General features: G+C 35.3%; 1 long non-coding RNA gene across 1 annotated transcript in view; it reads right to left on the reverse strand.

Moving 5' to 3' along the window:
- Window positions 1-2,137: 2,137 nt before the first annotated feature.
- LOC130239869 (uncharacterized) overlaps window positions 2,138-23,039 on the reverse strand; it is a 55,164-nt gene continuing 34,262 nt past the window's right edge. The window contains exon 3 of the long non-coding RNA XR_008838721.1: window positions 2,138-2,209. This is a non-coding gene — a long non-coding RNA (uncharacterized LOC130239869). The remainder of the gene's footprint in view (window positions 2,210-23,039) is intronic.

The following is a 23,039-nucleotide window of genomic DNA, read 5'->3' on the forward strand; positions in this document are numbered from 1 at the left end:
ACAGGATGTTACATGTGCTGGTGAAGATTAAAGATACAGATGAGAGGTTTGCACTGACTGTGGGCTATATTTTGTGTTGTTTTTGAACCCAAATAAGGACTAAATCTATGCTGTGTGTAGTTTTTCTGTAATTGGTAAAGTATCATAGACTGTAAGGGTCTGTATGTGTTCATATATGTTGCATTCATTTATTTATTTTCTGTAATTGCAGACGTTACAGTAGGCTATTTCGCACTTTGATCCTTGATCTGCAGTTATAATCAAATCATGTTCATGAAAAGGTTAGTAATGAACATTTATACACAAGTATTTATGTGTATAAAGCATCTGTTTTGTGAGAAATGCTTCTCATACGATATGTGAACAACCCGTACAGCTTTACTTTGACATTTTCTCGAGTGAGTGGCAACACCTTTGTGTATATGTTTTATCTGTAATTCCAGCCTCACAGCACGAAACGACCATATGTTTGCAACAAATTTGCAAACTATTGTCTTCATTAGTTATCCACCAAATCAACATTGACCATCAAACACTAAGGCCCTGTTTACACTGCCAGTTAAATGTGACCCAATTCCGATTATTTGCTCATATGTAACACAGATCGGATCTGTTCTATGACCGTGTAAACACGCAAAAAAACACACGCATTTGGATATTCAGAGATCGGTTTTAGGCCCCCTTCATATGTGGAAATAAATCAGATCTCAATCAGATGTGTCACAATGCGACTATCATGTAAACAGGCAGATCTGATTTATTGAGGCACTCCGTTTTGTACGTCATCAAACTTGCGACAATGTGGTACTTCTCCGCAGTTTAATGATGTAGAGGGAAGAGCGTGTGTGGAGACGCCGACGCGATAAACAACAACAGAGGAAACATGGAGGAGGAAAGTGGTCAGTAGTGACAATTTGCTCCCACCAGACCTGAGATCTCTCTCGTACTCACAAATTCCTCTGAATGGTGGAGGACACCATATATAAAACATAGGTGCAAGATGTGATGACGACCCTTTGCCCTTTTCCTCTGCCTCCGTCTCAAATTCATTTTAAAGTTGGTCGAACTTCACATATATTACAGAGCTAAAAGCAAGACAATTTCTTCCATCGTGGTTAGTGTGGCACAGATGCTATAACCCGCCTTGATGTATGCGTGACGTCGTAAATTGTATGGCAAGTGTAAACACAGAAATCGAATATAGGTCTCAATTAAAAGAATGTGAAAACAGACAGGAAACAGATACAAACTCACAATTGAAAGATAAAAGACGGTTTTCCTGATATGCTGTACATAATTTTCATCTATAGTTGATTTGTGTGTGTGTGTGTGCGTGTGTGCGTGTGTGTGTGTGTGTGTGCGTGCACGTACTTTGTATTGCTGATGTTGTGGGGACCATCTGTCCTCACAAGAATAGCAATAAGAGTAAAATCTGACCTTGTGGGGAAATGTTTGGTCCCCACAAAAACATGGGTCATAAATACAGAATGAAGCATTTTGAAAATGTAAAAATGCAGATTGTTTAATGTAAGGGGTTGGGTTAAGCCATAGGGTGATAGAATATACAGTTTATACCGCATAAAAAAAATTACAACTATGGGAAGTCCTTGAAAAGATAGCTGTCCTAGTTTGTGTGTACGTGTTTTTGTGACATATCAGGACACAAATCTGTATAATGACTTATAACACAAGTATTACAAGAAAGTGGTGAAATATGAGGACATTGCTGATGTCCTCATTTCTCCAAAAGCTTATAAATCATGCAGAATGAGTTTTTTAGAAAGTAAAACTGTTCAGTTTTCTGTGATGGTTGGGTTTAGGGGGAGGGTGGGATTAGGCCAATAGAAAAATAAAGCTTGCACAGTATAAAAACAATGGAAACCTATGTAATGTCCCCACAATTCAGCTGCTGTGTGTCATTCCTGCTGCTCCATTTGTCATTCCCTTTCACAATCACATTCCTTCAGCACCAATCATCGCTCCCCATTTCCTACCACCTCTCATCATGCTCAAGCACCATCACCTGAATTCTAATATGGCACACCTGCACCCATAATCAAGACTCCCCATAAAACCTACTCAATTACAGTCAGTCAGTGGCTGGAATCAACGTCAGATGGTTAACATTACCTTCTTCCTGACTCGCCTTTCTTCAGTGGATGTTTTTACTCTCCAGTGAATGTTTCTCCTGTGGACGTTTCTCCCAAACCTGTGGATGAACAAGCTATCATTAAGGGAATTGACTTTATACTCTATGTTTGACTGAAGCTCCTTTGTTTACATTGTAAACAACATTCCATCTGCCCATCTGCAAGACTTTCATATACCTGCTTCTCCTGTTTATAAATCCACTGCTTGTTTTAATAAATTGATGAAAAGAGAATCTTCCTTGTCGTCATTGTGTGACCATGACAGTGTGTGTGTTTACCTTTCTTTTACATGACAAGCATTTTGGTCTAAAAATCCAAACTTTCTAAAAGGTGTGTGGGTTTTATTTATTTATTTTAAATTACAAAAGTTTTGTTGTCATTTGCGAGTACTTGACTACCATACAGACTTATGTGCAATATATCTTTACAAAGTGACTTTGACAGCTACTGGCCTGACATGAACAACACAGAATTATCAGTGATCTTTGTGGACAGGAATCATTTTGACAATGTACACTACCTGACAAAAGTCTTGTCGTCGATCCAGTTGTAAGAGCAACAAATAATAACTTGACTTCTAGTTGATCATTTGGAAAAGTGTCAGAAGATTTTTTTTTTTTCGATGAATCGTCTGTTGAACTGCATACCAAACATCACAAATACTGCAGAAGACCTATTGGAACCCGCATGAACCCAAGATTCTCACAGAAATCAGTCAAGTTTGGTGAAGGAAAAATCATGGTTTAGGGTTACATTCAGTATGGAGGCATGCGAGAGATCTGCAGAGTGGATGGTAACATCAACAGCCTGAGGTATTAAGACATTTGTGCTGCCAATTACATTACAAACCACAGAAGCCGCAAATTGTTCAGCAGGATAGCGCTCCTTCTCATACTTCAGCCTCCACATCAAAGTTCCTGAAAGCAAAGAAGGTGCTTCAGGTCAAGATGCTCCAGGAATGCCCAGCCCAGTTACCAGACATGAACACTATTAAGCATATCCGGGGTTAGATGGAGGAGGAGGCATTAAAGATGAATCCATAGTTATTTGAGTCATTGCAAAGATGTATGGATGCAGTCCTCCAAGCTCATAAGAGTCATACACAAAATAAATTCTTTTTTCCACTGCACCATGACTTTAGATTCTATACTGTACATTATTTCTGTTAAGTGACAAGACTTTTGTCTAAGCAAATTCAGACCTTGCTGTCCTAATTAATTAATTAAAAATCAAAGCATGATCATATTTTATTTAATAAAATAAGCGTAATCTAAAGGCCTTTGTTTTTCATATAAGCCACTTCTGATACCAAATGATCAACTAGAAGTCAAGTTATTACTTGTTGTTCCTATAAAACTTGGATAGGCGACAAGACTTTGGTCAGGTAGTGTAGGTGTTTGTACTCAAAGCTTCTTAAAAAGGTTTGTTTTTTTATTACACTGTTATAACAAAAATGTAAACTCAAAATTGCGAGGAACAGAAGTCTAAATTATAAGGGAAAAAAGCCACATTTCCCTTTTTATCTTTACATTTATTCTATAATTTGCTGATTTATAGTGGTAAAAAACATATCTTAACATATCTCTTTATCTTAAAACATATCTTAACCTTTATATCAAAAGCTGAATGTAAAAAGGAATCTGAATGTGATGCATTTCACTCTCACTGCACTTAGAAGGACATTTCGGTTGTATCATAATACACAGATGCACTGGCAAATATCTTAAACATTCAAACATTCAGACTTTATGAAACATACAACAAATACATTTAAGAAAGTTCTAAAGAATTTTCAAGCGTCTCTTCACCATTTTTCTACAAGATTAAATAAATGTATGAGGCTGTAGTGTATATTATAAGACCTTGAATGGATGTAAATCTCATGTAGGAAGTTTTAATAACATTTTAAATAGTATCATTACTACTATTTATGTATCATTACTACACATCTTAAATAGAGTTATTTGAAATGTCCTTACTACAGACTATAGTTGTATTTAAAAAAACTAAAAGCTAATCTGTAAAAGCAGCTCAATTTCTATAACATTATAAACCTTGTAAGTATCTATTAAAACATTAAATCTATCCCACAGTGCTAAAATACTAAATAAATATTTGTATAAACAAACATTGCAGAGCTATTTGGCAATCTTGAATAATTCTGACTATTATAAGGTTTCCAGCTGTGCTCTGCTCCCTACTTTTTTTAAACCAAAAGCAGAGTGTTTTTTGTATATATATTCCCTCCCTCTCCCTCTCTCTCTCTCTCCCTCTCTACGCTCTGCTTAATTCCTGTAGGTGTAATTAAAACAGAAGTTGAGAACCTCTGTGATCTGACAGATTTGGGTCATCCAGAAGTTGTCGTTTTTTGCTTTCGAAATGCATGTGAATATTTACAACTTGTTTGTTCCCCCGTCCTGTCTTTAGACCCAGGGTGCATTATATTTCAGGTTTAAATCATTCAAAGGCCTTATTAGGTGCTGCCTTCTGATTATAATATAAATACATTGAGTATAACTGATAGTGTTTATCTTGTGACTAAAATACCTCAAAGCTTCCAGATTTAGCAGTGCTTTAGTTTACACAAGGCGTTTGTTACAATTTATAATGTTTTTACTTTATAAAGCTTTATAAGGTAATGTAAGCAGTCATAAGATTATTCGGTGATTATTTTGAGTTAAAGTTAAAGGAACAGTTTATACAAAAAGAAAAATTTCAACCCAGGCTCATTAAGGATTCGTACCCAAGTCTAGATTACTGGGTACAATGAAATACATAATCGGAGGTACGTATGCTCGCAGTTTTTGTTTTGCAAATCCATTAGAGGCCGCTGTGTGTGCTTTCTGATGATCTCAATGTCTAAAGTGAATGGCGCAAAAGGACGTTAAGAGCATGTCCGAATCCACTTATTTTAAGGACAAAAAAATACGGTCTGCGCTCCGGCGCATGGTCTAACAGGGTCGTGCTTATTCTCTTAATGAGTTATGGGTGTGTCTTGAGCATAATGTGCATTAAACCAATCTCCCATTCCCTTTAAGAGTCAGTTGCATCACACCATGACGCATTTGGTATTTATATGGCGGACTTTGTGAGTTGAAAACTCAATGCCAGAAAACAGTTAGCCAGAAAACAGTTAAACAGACCATCTGCAGCACAAGGATAAAGAACGATCTTCCTCCATTCGACCTCTTTACTTTCTCTTTACTTTACTTTTACTCTTTACTCCTTTACTTTCGTGGATAAGTAAATGGTGTTGTATGACTCAACTCAAGACATACATTAGTCTACATATTTAATTTTTTTTTGTTAAGCACAAAGATTTGTTTCAAAACTATTTCTAAATTCAGTTCTAATTTTCAGCAAACGAATAAATGAACAACAATAATCCAAACACACGTCCTATATGCCATATATGATCCGAAACCCGACAGGTGGACAAATCTAGGCTTGTTTTTATTCAAACAAATATAAATATGCATATAATAAATAATTATAATAATAATAACATTATACAAATGCAAATTGTCATGAATAAACTGAAAAAAGCCCAGAGGTGAAGAATAGAGGCAGTGGTTTTTATATTTATGTAGAAAATAATAATATTTGTAACATTTTATTCCTTTGTTTTTCTCAGATGTAAAGATATTTTTGCATATTGCCGTACATTCTGTATGTATTATGCACATAGGCGCATAACTAATGTGCTCTGCGCTGGATTTTAGACCAGCTTTTAGTTGGTCAATGATGCAGCCTATTTTACTTCCTCAAAATAGCAACGTGTCAACAATGTGCCTTAACTCGTCTCCTTTTTAGAGCGAAACACCCATGAGTTCACAAAGTGGCACAAATGGTTTTGCTATTGAAACAACTTGGCTCAAAACGTAAAAATTAGGGTTGCTCTGGTCTAAAAATCAACAAATTGCTCCATACACGTCTTGTACCTTATTTCGCCAGACTCAAACCTCATCATCACAGTCATCTCTGCTTCATGTCCCAAGCTGGTGTACACAGCAAGTTATTGGGCAAACTGGTAACACCAGAAAAGCCATCCACGCTGAGGTAAGCAGTCAGCTGGTAGCGCAAAAAGGAACAGAAGCCATCGGCGGCGTCATACCACCCCATAGCGTTCATTTTAAAGTCGAAATGCAGCGATAATTACCATTGAATACATAATTCGCGCTCTGCAGAAATGTAGACAGGGGTATAATCAGCCCGAAAATTCTGTCAGGTTCCGAACCTGTTTGAGTTTCTTTTTTCTGTTGAACAAAAAAAGATATTATGAAGAAAGCTATTTGTTCTTCCTAGGAAGTTTTTGTTCTCAGTTTTCTTCACAATATCTTCTTTGGTGTTCAACAGGGTAAAGAAACTGATAAAGGTTTAAAGAGTAAACAGTGAAAATTTTCATTTTTGGATAAACAACCCCCTTTAAGAGCAAATGATGAAAGAACGCATTTAATACCCAGCATATCCTGGGGTTGAACACGTTGTAATGAGCAGCATAATACAGAGAAAACATCAATGTTATTCTTATTAATTGCCCTAAAAGGAGTAATTTAAATATTATGACTTCAGAATAAATGACCTAATTCTGGCTGCTCACAAAGAACATGTAAAAGCAGCTAATTATGACAGCAGTAAAAATGCTAATGATAGCTGGACTAAAATCTTTGTAATTTGGTATAATTGCATGTCAGCGCTGCATTATGAATCTGATGGATGATTTTTATTACAGCTTTGGCTTTTTGTACATAATGCACAACTATTATCAAAGCCGTCGAGTTGCTAAAAGTGTCTCAGCAAGGTCACCATGGGGAGGAGGGCGACGGAGAGATCAAAAGAACTTCTGCGAGAACTTGCGGTGAAAAGCATTACCTCCCCTGGCTTCAGGTCAGTATAACATTTCCCGGTTACACTTTTTTCTCCTCTCTTTTCACTCTCTTTCTCTTCCAGATCTCAAATACTGTACGGGCAGCTACTGTGAATCAACCAACACAATTCCATTATTTCTTCCACACCTACATGCCAAGGACAGAAAATCATAGATGCTGCTGGGCAAACAACTTTCTCTTTCTCACACGGTCACATTGGCGGAAAATTGGATGGATATTGTCTATTTGCCCCACAAAAGTTTTTGACAAAAGTTCTAAAATATATATATCATCAAAAGTGTACAAGTTACATTATATTGTAGTAAAATACCTCAAATTGCTGTACTTCATCAATATCTTGTATGCAAACTCAGATGCGCTCACCCTAATTTTTTTCCAAAACTGCGAGGCAGCATTAGGACTTGCTTTCAGATAATGTGCTTTGCATATAAATGCATTTAATTCATGATAGAGCAATAAGTGCGAATAAGCTGTTATTTAGAGTGAATTTAGAAGAGCTAAGGGGCTTATAGGCACAGTGTAGAGTGGAGATTTATTTCTTTAAACTTAATAATTTTTATACTGTACAAAATGTATATTCTATCCTCCAAACAAACCCTCACAGCAAACCATCTTAATTTTACATTTAAAAAAAATGTGTCTGTTTTGTTTTCCCCATGGGCACCAAAAATGTCTCCACGAGGCAGTAATGTACTATGTTGCTATACTTCTATACTACACACAAAAAACCAAACCAGACCAGTTCACTGCATAGCACAATTAAGATTTTTAGTAACCCTTTCCTCACCACTTATAAGATCATCCATTTTTTGTCATATTTCAGGGACATTGAAAAGTTTTCATGTTTCACTGATATACGGCAAGGACACCATGCAGGGTGCTCCTGTCCACATCTTAAGAAGTATTCCAGAATCTCTATATTCAAAACTGCACAAATAACTAACAAAAACCTAACTTACTAAACCTAACTTACTAAAGTCTTTGACAAAAAGAAGTTAAATTCATTACCAGTAACGACTACAACTGCAGGAGTCATTGGGCTCTATTTTAACGATCCAGGCGCAAAGTCTAAAGTGCAGGACGCAAAAGCATTAAAGGCATGTCCGAATCCCATTTTGCTATTTTAAGGATGGAAAAATACAGTCTGTGCGCTGGCGCATGGTCTAACACGGTTGTGCTTATTCTCTTAATGAGTTATGGGTGTGTTTTGAGCATAATGTTCAGTAGACAAATCAGATTCTCATCTCCTATTCCCTTTAAGAGTCAGTTGCGTTGCGTCATGGCCCATTTACTATTTACATGGCAGACTTTGTGAGTTTAAAAACTAAATGCTTCACTAGCGAGGAAACAGTTAAACAGACCATCTGCAGCATGAGGATAAAGAACTAGCCTCATCCAATCAGCCTCTTTACTTTCTCTCTACTTTACTTTTACTCTTTACTTTACTCCTTTACTTTCATGGAGTAAGAAAATGGTGTTGTACGCACTACACTGAAGACATCCATTAATCTACATATTTAATTTAGTTGGTTAAGCACAAAGATTTGTTTCAAAACTATTTCTAAATTCAGTTCTAATTTCCAGTAAACGAATAAATGAACAATTATAACGAAGTATGGTCAAAAAACCGATTTATTTTCAAAAACACGTCCTATTGTTATGCCCATATGGTGATGCAGATGTCTCCAAAAAACCGACAGGTGGACAAATCTAAACTTGTTTTTATTTAAACAAATATAAATATGCATTTAATAAATAATACTGATAAATAGTAATAGCATTATACAAAGCAAATTGTCATGAATAACCTGAAGCCCCCCCCGAGGTGAGTCATGGAGGCAGTGGTTTTTATATACATGTCAAAAATAATAACTTTTGCAACATTTTAATCCTTTAATCCATTTTTTCATATGTAAAGATATTTGTGTACATCCTGTGTGTATTAAGCAACATGTAAGTGTTTGGACCCGCATAGGCGCATAACTAACGTACTCTGGGCTGGACTTTTTGGCCTGCTTTTAGATGGTCAGTGACATGGTCTCTTTCAGTTCTTCAAAATAGCAACGCTCTAACAATGCACCTTAACACACCTCCTTTATATTTATAGACTAGCACACCCAAGAGTCCACAAAGTGGCACAAATAGATTTGCTATTTCAAGGTATATGCAGGAATCCTAAATGTAATTTCAATACCTTTTTAACACTTTTTAAAGACCTTCTCAGAATATTTTAAGACCTCATCGTCACATTAAGTTCTAATCAGTATCAAACCTTTTACTTAATAAAAAGTTGTTAATAAACAGTTGTAGTTAAATCAATGGAGCACAACCATGCAACATAACTCAGATAAGTTCAGAAGAAACAAAGCTTGCAAGAATAAATTTTGTGTTTGTTTTCAGCGACAGGCTTCAGCCACTGTTTAAACTCGTCTTTGTCCAACCAGGAGTACACAAACTTACATTTTCCCATTTTGACATGTGGAGAGCGTCACATCACCTTCCCGCATTTGTCGCAAATTAGGTCGGACGCGCCCCAGCCAGAACCAATCGCATGGGTCGAGCACCCCGTTGTACATACAAGGAGGAAAATAAATAAATTTTTTGCTTTTTTGGAGTCAGACACTTTGGACAATGCTTGAACAAAATTTGAGACCTCGTAAAAACGCGATTAAGACTTTTAAAGGGCCTTAATTTTCTCATAATTTCTCATAAAAACAACATGGTGCAAAACGTGAAATTTACTGTTGTGCTGATCTGAAAATAGCAACAAATTGCACCATACACGCCTTGCACCTTATTGCCCCGGGTGTAGGATAGGGCCTGTTGTCGAGTTCATTTTGTTAAAACCAGTTACTGTGATTGGATGTTGAACATATAATATGCTAAATACATAATGATAAGCCATATGCAACAGACGCTTTCTTATAAACACTCCATTTTTCTAGAAAATATTGTGCTATTTTGAGTGTGCTTCACACAGGAGAGTGGGCCAGACCAGTGTGTGTCTGCATGTCCATGTGCATGTACAGTTGAAGTCAGAATTTTCAGCCCCCCTGAATTATTAGCCCTCCTGTTAATTTATTTTTTTCCTCAATTTCTGTTAAACGGAGAGATTTTTTCAACACATTTCATAAACATAATAAATTTAAGAACTCATTTCTAATAATTTATTTTATCTTTGTCATGATGACAGTAAATAATATTTGACTAAATATTTTTCAAGACACTTCTATACAGCTTAAAGTGACATTTAAAGACTTAACTAGGTTAATTAGGTTAACAAGGCAGGTTAGGGGAATTAGGCAAGTTATTGTATAACAATGGTTTGTTCTGTAGACTATCGAAAAAAATATATAGCTTAAAGGGGCTAATAAATTTGACCTTAAAATGGTTCATAAAAAATTTAAAACTGCTTTTATTTTAGCCGAAATAAAACAAATAAGACTTTCTCCAGAAGAAAAAAATATTATCAGACATACTGTGAAAATTTCCTTGCTCTGTTAAACATCATTTGGGAAATATTTAAAAAAGAAAAATATAATAATTCTGACTTCAACTTTATGTAATAGAGAGAAGAAAAATCTGCTAAACTAATTTAGACCTGTCACAGCATCTACACAAAAAATGATTCATTGGATTTACTACAGTTTTTAAGGTCAGTGGTTGCAAACAATAATATGGGATGAATTTCAACAAACAAATACAATTTTGTAATGTTCAACTTAATATTGTTTGTTTAAATTCAGCCCATATAAACTAGGTTTGCAACCACTGACCTTAAAACATTTTCAGTCCACATATTTGTGCTCTCTAGTGATTTGAAGTGCTTCTTTTATACTAATTTCTAAGCATCTCTAGAAAAAATGTGTCTGCTAAATGTATAAATGTGAGATGTAAGTATAAACCATTTAAAATTCACATATAAAATAATAAATCTAAACATTGCAAGAAAGTTTAATGAAATGCCAATTTAACAACTAAAATTCTCAACAAATATAATGAATGGAATGTTGACTATCACATATATTAAACTTAATAAACATAGCAAAAAGCACCTTTACAGTACAAACCATTACCTAGACATCATTGGAACAATTAAGCTTACATACCAAATACATTTCTACCATGTACAGGCAAAAGATGAGAGTAAGGTGATTTCTTCTTTTGACTAAAAAAAGAAACTGTAAGAAAAATAACTAGTTCAGAACTTCCAGCCTCTATTAACACGAGCACAGCTACAAGCATCATCTAGCAAAGCAGCACAGGATGGTTTTTAATGAGTGGAAGCAGCTGTTTTTCTGCCATTTTCCATTAGTCTTCCTGTGAGAGCGACCCTATTTACTCGGTCTTTGTTTATAAAAGAGGCCCAGAGTCCTCAGCGGAACTCTCTTAATTTCAGGAAAAAATGAACATGTAAATGAAATGGCCACAAAAGGTACGAGTCCAAATCTTGCCAATTCACTATAGGTGGATTCTGAGATTTCGGCACTGCGCCAAACGCTAAAACGGAATACTTCCAAGATCATGAACTGAAGCCCTGCACCTATGAAACTGTAGTGATGTACAGATCTGCTTTTTGTCTGGCTTATACATTTTAGTATGTGCAGAAAGACTTGATCAGCCATACAGTATGTGTATATCGGGATCTATCAAAAGCAGAGCTGCTTGTCAAAGTATTCTGTCACCATAGCAACCGTGAGTCTTTCTTTTTTTTTGTCCAGATGGCCAGTGAGAAATAAGAATGGCTTGATTTTCATCTCCTTATGGCAAATACTGTATTTCAGTTCACAAGCGCACTTTGGGGAACATAATCTCCCCAATATTATCTCTCCCACACAATATCATTTTTATACACGGGCCAAAGGACTACTGTAATATTTTCAATCTTTCTTTCATAGTAGACAGAAATAAATTAGTGTGAAAAAACATGACATTTTGACAAAAAGCAAAAATTAGTGTTTATGCATCTGTTTTATAGTCACACAAGATCATATTATATTAGTGTACCCAGAGTTAGTGTGAGTTAGTGCGAGTTAGCGTACCCAGCATAATCAATACACCCTAACAGATTTCAGAAAAACCTATAGAATGCAATATATAGAATCTGATTTATTTATTTTACATAAAATTAGTCAGAACCAGTGCCAAAACCGAAACTAATCTTATCATGGTGTAAAAACGAGCATGTTATATATAAAATATTTTTTTCAAAACAGAATCCCTATATATACATATATACATATATATGTGTGTATGTATACACACACACACACACACACATACACAATTTAATTTCAGCTATATTTTTTTTCGATAGTCTACAGAACAAACCATCATTATACAGTAACTTGCTTAATTACCCTAATCTGCCTAGTTAACCTAAATAACCTAGTTAAGCCTTTAAATGTCACTTTAAGCTGTATAGAAGTGTCTTCAAAAATTTTTAGTGAAATATTAGGTCACACTTCAGTTTGTTGAGGTTAAGTTAAATTGCATGAACATGCAAACTAATTCTCATTAGATTATAAGTAGACTGTTAGGTTGGGGTAAGGGTTGGATTTAAGGTTATGGTTAGTGTAAGTTCACAAAAGCAGACAGGCTACCAATCCTCAAAATTGGGGGAAAAAATAAACAGGGGGCTAATAATTCCGTGTGTACATATAAACTGTGTGTGTGTATATATATATATATATATATATATATATATATATATATATATATATATATATATATATATATATATATATATATATATATACAGGCATTGTAGATCTGAAATTTCTGACATGTTTTGGTAAATGCTAATAAAGCGGATGCAATGAAGCAACCAAAAACATGAACTGCTGACTTTCCGCCACAACATGGCACTGAACGTACCTAAAACTTGGGGTCAGACCAACCCACACAGTGTAACACACACACACACAAAAGCACAGATCTTATAACTCTCTGAAGGTCAAGGGGGTTTCAGATTGGTCTTCTTGGCAATGAAGTGAGGCAGAAGTGGTTTTGTGGGAGTCTATAAACATAACAGTTCAACAACACTTGTGTTTATTTTTATTTCTTTATATTTAAATAATTAAAGAGCAAGTGTAGGAGTACATCCAAGTTTCATATTCCAATTATACTGTGCTGAATACTTTATTTAGTTATACTAAGACCTTTATTTTTCTTACAAAGGGCTCTGTGGTTGCAGAGACTGTACTGTATTTTCATACACTATATACAATTGCTTTGAATGTATTTACTATGATATTTATATGATGTTTCAAAGAACACAAGGTAAATGGACTCAAATTTGGGTCAAATATGAACCAACCCAACCAATGCATTAAATGTTTGGTCCTAATTTACATTGAGTGGCCTTAATTACTATGTACTTACATTTAAATTAATTATTTGGTACACTTCAATTATTATTTGCAAACATGTTTTAAACTGTATAGTTAAACATTATCTGTAATTAGGTTTACAATTACACTGTTCCACTGTTGTACAAGCAATCCAGGCTTGTAGATCACTAGGAATCATTTCCCTCAGACTACAATCCTATCACCACATGGACTACAAATCCTGTCATGCACCTCACACACACCTGTTCTGGTTTTCCATTGATCACAAACAGCTGGGAGCTGCTCAAGGGCTGATTTCGTGGACTATAAAAACAATGCACACACAAACACAGAGACATTGCGGAGTCTCGTTGTTTAAACCCTGTAACATTTCTAAGCATTTCTTGTGTCTAGTCTATCCATGTTTGACCCTTACCTTGTTCCTTTGTTTATGTTGTCTGCCACCTGTATTGACCATTTGCCTGTGACCTGACTACACTTCTGGATTATCCTCATGCTTCTGTTTGTTCTCGTTGCCCATTGCCTGCCTGACTACTGTTATCAATAAAGCTCCGTTGTCATTGTCCATTATCCATATCCCACCTCAATAGCACCATAAGTGTTATGCAATAAAAAATAAACACAATATGTACACTGTACTTATTATTTGATGTAAGCAGTACAGTAGTTAAGGCCACTTCATACACTGTAAAAAATGGCAGTGATTTCAACGGTAAAAAAACTGTAAAAATGCTATGGTAAAAATCCGTAACCTGGTTAACAGTATGTTTCCTTAATATATACGCCGAATAACCGTAAATTGACTTTCCCAGAAGTCCCTACAATACACATCACTTATTTCACTTATTGTTGACATTACTATGGATCTTTTTAGTCATTTTCCCACCAGTTATGTACATTAGAGATTTATGTTACATCTAATGTTGATAAACAATGTTTATTTCATGACTTTAATGTTGTGCGTGTTACCATACTGGTGTTTAGTAGCTGTGTGAATGACACTAAGCACCTTCTATACACTGATACACTTTTCTGCTTGTGGGAAAAGTTGTTTTTGATGAGCATTGGATCATTACGTAACTTTCACATCACGACCTGCATATGGCTGTGTTAACGTGACTATCTGTGTAACAAAAGATGTGTAGATGTTGGTAATACAAAAGACAGACATATTACCTCTATAAATTAATGAAATACGGTAGTTTACTGTAAAAATGAAAAAATTACTTTTACTGTTTGTACTGTATTTTTAACAGTAAAATACTGGCAACCACAGCTGCCATTTTTTTTACCGTAAATTTTACGGATTTTTTTTACAGTGTATAAAGTGGGACAATTTTTTTTATTGTTTTATATTAAAAATGTAACACAGCAGGAATTGTCCATAACTGACCCAAATTGGGCTTGAAACAACCAACCATTTTTTAGACTACAAAGTATAAAAGTTTTGCAATATAATAACTACTATTAATAACTGTATATCGTAAGATTTGTTTTTATTTTACAAAGATATTAAAATTTGTATCTTCAATTAACTTCAAAAAGAAAATCGACGTCTAAGAACTAATACATTTTTGCTAATTTTTGCTTATTATTACCTATCCAAATGTAACTGATCTGCATGGATTCTGATTCCAGTGGTACAGTATCTACATCCCACATTGTTTCCAATAACTCCAGAGCATTGTAAAATTTAAACTTAAACGTGAATTTAAATTTAAACGTAAAATTTACATTTTTGAAAACAAAAACAAAACAAAAAAAACAAGAAAAATAAGAAGGAATCATTTCAAAATATACATGTTTTGTCAGCAAAAACATTCTGTTTCACTTCATATTGTTTGGACACAAAGCAAGGCAAGCATCGACCTTCTGGGGGTCGTCAATTAGCTCTTCCATCATTAAATACGACAAGAAATAAATAAAAAATTAACACAGACATTCAAAGCAAAATGTAAACGACATGATAAAAATGACGGCACTGTCCAATATGAATGATCAGAATGACTGATTACTGTTCCAGTAAGCCCAGTTAAACAATTCTAGTAGATCTGGTGTTAAATATACTTAAAAGACACTTTACATAGCGTAGCTTGGGGTGAGATGCAGAGCACATTTTTTTAAAGCTGACTGCAGATGACTACAAAGTCAGCGAACACTTTAAACAGATTATATCCACACCTGAAGTGTCCCAGTATTGTTGTGATGAATTGCGAGAGATCAGTGAAGATGATTTATATTCTACCCATGTTGTCCTACAAGACTGAGAAAAGGAAACTTTTAAAGTCTTTAACGGCTTGGATGTAACACTCCAGAGAAGGAGGATTTGTATCGATGTGCTTGCTCGCAGATAACGTTTTATCTCTCACAATCGGTAAATACTCCAGAGTCCCAGAATCAGCAACATCTTACAAATTGAAGAACTGAGCTCCTAAGGCCTAACACTGTAACAAAAGAGCAGTCGTTTCGTTTTTTGTTTTTTGCTCTGATGTGAAAGCTAGTGATTTGAATTTGTTCAAGGACTTCTATTAATCAAATTAAATAAAAACAGCCCCAAACTGATGTTTTAGTTCATATTTTAAACCAGTTTGTATTCAAAACAATATGACATTAAAGACAGAGAAAGAAAAAATGATGCTCATACCAACGAACAGAATGTTTACATGCATTCTTAACTTAATTATGCTTAACAAGTCATTATAGGATTTAGTGTTGTAAACTCATTAACCAAATCTTAAGTATAAACAGCTTAATCGCAAACAGGGTGGCCATTAGAACATCAAAATGGATGACAATTTTATGGATACAGCAACAATTAAAAACTTAAAGGTTTTTGTTTTCCATGAAATGAATAGTTCACCCAAATAATAAATATTCTGTAAACATTTACTCATCTCAAGGGCCAGACAAAATCTGTGGACATTTTCTGCTATTTCTGCAGAGAATTTTGTAAAAAAAAATCTGTGAATTTATTCGCAATGATTTTGGGAGTATCATAACTAAAAACTTTTTAACTTTTATTTAATGTTTATATTCCAATTAGATCCACTTATTTGGTAAACAAAGCAAGTCTCTCATATAATATATCGACTATAAGATTGCTTTTAAAAACTGTACTGTAAATAAACCATATGAACATGTTAATATTACTATTATTATATCACAATAATATTAGTGAAATTAATTATAAACTGAATAAATATAAATTTACACAAGTCAATAAATAAACTCAATGATGGGCTAAAATTCTGCAGAAATCTGCGGATTTCTGTGGGCACAGACTCTGTGAGGGGCTACTCAACTCCCACTTGATCCATGTATGAGTTTCTGTCTTCTGGTAAACACAAAGGAAGATATACTGAAAGATGTTGGGGGAAAAAACAGCCACTGCCTGCCATAGTATTTTGATTTCCGTTCCTACAGATGCCTTTCTTCCAACATTTTTTATAATATCCTGTTTTGTGTACAACTGAAGAAAAATTTTATAAAAAAAAGCACTTTTGTGTTAGTAAATGATGATTAAACAATGCCTTGTTAAGCACGTTAATGTAAATTTGAAAAGGTGTGTATAGTTCTGTTTGCACAATTAATCTTAAACAATGGTACACTGTAAACCCTAATAAGTTGAGACTGCTCAAACGATTTGAGGAAAGTAATTCCCTCAGTTCGTTTGAGTAATGGGAAATCGAGAACTGGAAGAGTTAATTGAGTCGACCAAATATAGTCTCTTCATTGAATTAACTTAAATGTTTAAGTACAGATAACTTAAAATAAAAGTTTTCTCTTTCGTCAGATGAGTTCAGGTCCTGATGTGCTTCAGCAAAATTCAGCATCACAAGCAAAATGACCACCTTGTGTCATATAACATATATCGACCAATCAGCACAGTTGTCCAGGCAGAATTTTAAGCACAACCAATCATTTTAAACAGAGACATGGTGAATCGTTTAAAGAAATTAAAAGGTTACGGTCAGAGAACTTAAAATATTAATTAAAAGTATTTTTACTGCCTAATGAGCAAGTTAAACACACCTGTTTAAGTTTTGACGCCAAAACCTGGTATTTTAAGTAATGTCAAGTTATATTTACTTAATATCTTTAGTAATGACAACTGCGGGGTCAACAGTGTAGTACACCAGATTATCAATAGCCTTCCTATTCTGCCATGTCTTTTTATCTAATGTAATAAACAGTAGCAAAATTCACATTCTTTTTAATAGCCTTGATAGGATGGAATTTGACATCTTGTAACTATGTGTTTTATAGTTGACAAGCACACATACAGACAAGTATATACAAGGACAAAAATATCGCTGTCTGTAAAAAAAGAAAGTCGATCATAATTCTTGATAAATAGTTCATAGCAATCTGAATGCCATTTTCATCAACACACAGCAGATAAAACTTCTAATTAAGGTAAAGAAGTTGTCAAACTATTTCATTCCACTGACACAAACATATACAAGGCACTATCATAATATATTAATCCAACACATGCGAAACATCTTGATTATCTGTGCAAATGCACTAAGCAGAATACTATATGCACTGTAAAAAAGTGATTAGTTGACTTTACCTTCAACAAAGTGAGTAAACTTGTTGCTTTTAAAGTGATTAGTTGACATTACCCTAAAAAGGAGTAAACCTTTTGCCCTAAGTGAAGTTTCACAAACTAATTTCGAGAGGAGCACGTGATATGATTGACTACAGCTGATCCTCATTGCTAATCATTAGCTAGCCTATCAGATCATTCTAAAACTACTATAAATATCCTGCCTAAACTTCATTCCTTATCTTCGTTTTTGGAAACCCCCCCCCATCCTTCCCTTCTCCCTCCTCCTCTTTCATGATCGGGCAACACGGTGGCTCAGTGGTTAGCACTGCTGCCTCGCAGTAAGAAGGCCACAGGTTCAAGTTCTAATTGAGCCAGTCGGCACTCCCTGCGTGGAGTTTGTATGTTCTCCCTGTGTTTGTGTGGGTTTTCTCCGGGTCCTCCGGTTTCCTCCCACAGTCTAAAAACATGTACATAAGTGAATCGTAATACAGTCACAAGCACTTAACACATACATAGCATGGGGGGGGGCACTCGAGAAACTCCTGATCTCAGGGTTCTTTCCCGGGACAGCATGCCAAACCTGCTATCATAGTCGAGCATTATCTAAGTGTGAACTCTTGAAAAGTATTACATAAATGAACTATGCATAATTCTAAAAATTAAGTTGAGTCAACTTAACAGTTAAAGTTACAAAGAGTTTATTCACTTTTTTAAAGTAAAATAGCTAATTGCTTCTTACAGTCTTACAATAGCATCAAGACTTGGGGAATGTGTGGCATTTTATATATCTACTGACCAAAAAAATGAGGAAAAGAAAAAAAAAATTGTCAGTTTCTCTTAGGAAGAGCAGCAAAGTCATTACTTCACACACCTGAATCTTTTCTTTCATCTGCTGGAATGTCAATAAATCATTTAAGTTGACTGACAGATAGAAAGGTGAACAGTCTAACCACCTCTGCAAGTTTCTTGTTGGAGTTTCCAAGAGAATCGACAATGTTCTGTTCTTTTTTGGAAAAAACAAACTGATTTTGCAGTGCTCTTGCAAGCCAGCAGCAGAATATATTATCTTTAGTGGAGAAATTTCCATGTTTAAATTTCAGCAATAGACAGAAGCGTTTGGCAGGAGAGAGCCTGCTGTTTCCAGCTCCAGGCGTTAACAGATCTCTTTCAGGCCTCAGAACAGCTGGCATGCTTCATTTTCAACAAGTTAAAGTTAAAGAGTTTAAATAACCTCAATAATTGAATACCTGGAGTCTTGGAATTCTACAGGGCCTGTTTTAAATGCTTTATAGAGATGAGACTTCACTTCAAGACCCCCTGAAGCAAATTGACAAGAATCTGAAGTGCAGAGTGATGTCATCAAAATCATTGATATCTTTTGGTAGAAATTAGTGACTGTAAATTTTGAAAGTTTACCTTCGAAATGCTAATTTTGCCATTGAACATATTCTAGAGATAACCTTAAAGGTGCAGTAGGTGATTGTCTTTTAGAAACATGTTTTTTTGCTGGTTGAAAGTCTCTTCACTCTCCAATAGTAATGATTAAAGTTATTGATCTGAGTGTATTTATATGTATTTTTATATTCTGGGTAAAGCATAAGACTTAAAAATGTTCATCCAATTAAATAGTGTCGGGCCGACATCTCCCATAATTCCGATAAGTAGCTCAAACTGTCTGTCAGCAAATGCGGATTTGAAATACTGCGCACCCGTTTGCGCAGATCCGCCATTTGTACGTACATGCGCTGCACGTTTATGAGAGAAAGAGAGAGAGAGAGAGAGAGAGAGAGAGAGAGAGAGAGAGAGAGAGAGAGAGAGAGTAAGCGGTAAAATCATGCTGAATCACAACTTTTTAAAATCCTAGATAAATATTGGTTTCCTGCAGATTTAAGCTCCAACCCTAATCAAACACACTTGAACAAGTTAATCAAGGTATACTTGAAACACCCAGGCAGGTGTGTTGAGGTAAGTTGGAGCTAAACCCTCCAGGAACGAGATTGGTGATCCCTGTTTTACAGCATCGATAATGTACATTTTTATTTAGTTTAACAACAAAACAGAAGTAAATGGTGCTATTCCGCCTAGCCTGCTTTACTGAGGTGAATTTGGTTTTATATTCACATCACATTGATTCATTTTTTAACAATGACGACCTGTTATGCGCCCCCTATATTGTTTACCGCTACTCTGAATATTCGGTCTGAAATAGCATATACGCTAGGCCTACACGGAATTATGATTATGTTTATTTACTTGAGTAAACGTTTGTAAATCTATATTTATTCACTTTTTAAATTAATTACAGTAATATTATTGACTAATATGAAAATGTTCATCTGATTTATGTACAGTGCAGTTTGTACAGTAATATTTTCTGTCTTTTAGTAGTTTTATTATATGAGAGACTTGCTTTGTTTACCAAATAAAGTGAATCTAATTATATTTGCATTTTAAACATTAAATAAAAGTGAAAAATATAATATTTTTTATTCCACATATTAAGGTATTAGTTATGATACTCCCAAAATAATTCTGCAGAAATCCACAGATTTTTACCAAAATTCTCTGCAGAAATAGCAGAAAACGCAGATTTTGTCTGGCCCTATATATGGCTTAGTAATAAGTGTAATTCCTGCACGGCCAAGCACAAGTCGCTTTAGCTCAACACATGAGAGAGGGTCCTGCTGTCATCTTTAAAGTGCACGTGCTTGTGTTTCAGGAGGCGTGGCTTTTGATGGCAGGGGAGGGACCGTGTTTCAGAGATTAATGCTAACCGGCTAGCTTTGTGGCAGATCACCTACTGCACCTTTCAGGCATAAATAATCAAAATGGAATAAAAATCACATTGTGTTATACTGGATACACACCAGATGCAAAGCATCAAATCACTTGCGCTAGACTGCTCACAGGAGGTTTTTTGTCTTGCATAAATTTCCCAAACTCCCATTTTGCATGCCATTTACATTACTTGGTGTAAATTCACCTCTCCTCACACATTTTTATTGATTTGTATGTAATATACTACATAATAGACTTAAACTTGCATTTGGTGTGAACCCAGGATTGCAAATTAACATCTTTGAGTTCCAATTTTCACTATGTAAAATACGCTCACCGGCCACTTTTTTAAGGTACACGTTACTAGTTCCGGGTTGGACCCCCTTTTGCCTTCAGAACTGCCTTAATCCTTCGTGGCATTGATTCAACAAGGTACTGGAAATATTCCTCAGAGATTTTGGTTCATATTGACATGACAGCATCACGCAGTTGCTGCAGATTTGTTGGCTGCACATCCATGAAGAAAATCTCCTGTTCCACCACGTCCCAAAGGTGCTCTATTGGATTGAGATCTGGTGACTGTGGAGGCCATTTGAGTACACTGAACTCATTGTCATGTTCAATGAAATCAATCTGAGAAGATTCATGTCGCGTTATCCTGTTGATAGTAGCCATCAGAAGATGGGTACACTGTGGTCATAAAGGGATGGACATGGTCAGAAACAATACTCAGGTAGGCTGTGGTGTTGACATGATGCTCAATTGGTACTAATGGGCCCAAAGTGTGCCAAGAAAATATCCCCAACACCATTACACCACTACCCTGAATTATTAATACAAGGCAGTATGGATCCATGCTTTCATGTTGTTGATGCCAAATTCTGACCCTACCATCTGAATGTTGCAGCAGAAATCGAGACTCATCAGACCAGACAACGTTTTTCCAATCTTCTATTGTCCAATTTTGGTGAGCCTGTGTGAATTGTAGCCTCAGTTTCCTGTTCTTAGCTGACAGGAGTGGCACCAGGTGTGGTCTTCTGCTGCTGTAGCTCATCCGCCTCAAGGTTGGACGTGAAGTGCATTCAGAGATGCTCTTCTGTATATCTCGGTTGTAACAAGTGGTTATATGAGTTACTATTGCCTTTCTATAAGCTCAAACCAGTCTGGTCATTCTCCTCTGACCTCTGGCATCCACAAGGATTCTCGATATCCGCTCACTGGATATTTTCTCTTTGTCAGAGCATTCTCTGTAAACTCTAAAGATGGTTGTGCATGAAAATCCCAGTATATCAGCAGTTTCTGAAATACCATCTGGCACCAACAACCATGCCACATTCAGTCACTTAAATCACCTTTCTCCCCCATTCTGATGTTCAGTTTGAACTGCAGCAGATCGCCTTGACCATGTCTACATGACTAAATGCATTGAGCTGCTGCAAAGTGATTGCCTGATTAGAAATTTGCATTAACGAGCAGTTGGACAAAGTGGCCGGTGAGTGTAAATTCCGTTTATTGATTGTTGTTTTTGCTATTAATTGTAACTCCACTCTCAAATTTTATTCCATTCTTTATTCAATTGAGCCAAAAAAATTAAATACTAGAAATGCTGTGCTTCACACAATCAATTTGTGTTGGGACAAAATTAATGAATTAAGTTACTTATTAGTTTTCACAAATTGAAGTGGCTTGAACAAAAAACAATTAAGTTGTCCCGCAAGAAGACCAAGAATTTTGTTATTTCAGCTTATTTTGAATAAGTAGTTTTTTGAACAAACATCAATCATCAATTTTTTAATGAATATTGTGTATTTATTAGCTTCCCTTAATGTTTTTAAGGAAATCTTTTTGTAACATCTTTGAAGAAGCACACGCTATATTCATATTAAAGCATTAATTAAGTACTGTGTGTCTGACAAAAATAGCTATATAATAAACACCTTTAATATTTCCCCCTTCTCATTTAAATGTCTGAGCTTTAATTTTTACCTTACTAATTGTTTGTCACAGAATTTAACATTTCAAAGTCAAAACAAAGGGTATTTCAAGTACTGTTATTCTCGACACTTCAATTTGATTTATTACATATAGCACAATTTGGCAATTAATTATATTGTCATGTAAAAATCTATATAAATTAGTTTATCTCTGACATGAGCATATCACATCATACTGCTTTCTACAAGCAAGGGTCCTCCTAATGCAATAAAGATTTAATATGGTCTCTTTGGGTAAAAGACTTACCTACTTCTGTCACGCCATGTGCACTTACCATGAGTGATACCCTTTCTAACCAAGACTGAAACACTTTCTAACC

The sequence above is a fragment of the Danio aesculapii genome, chromosome 1, assembly GCF_903798145.1.
Source record: "Danio aesculapii chromosome 1, fDanAes4.1, whole genome shotgun sequence".
NCBI lineage: Eukaryota > Metazoa > Chordata > Actinopteri > Cypriniformes > Danionidae > Danio > Danio aesculapii.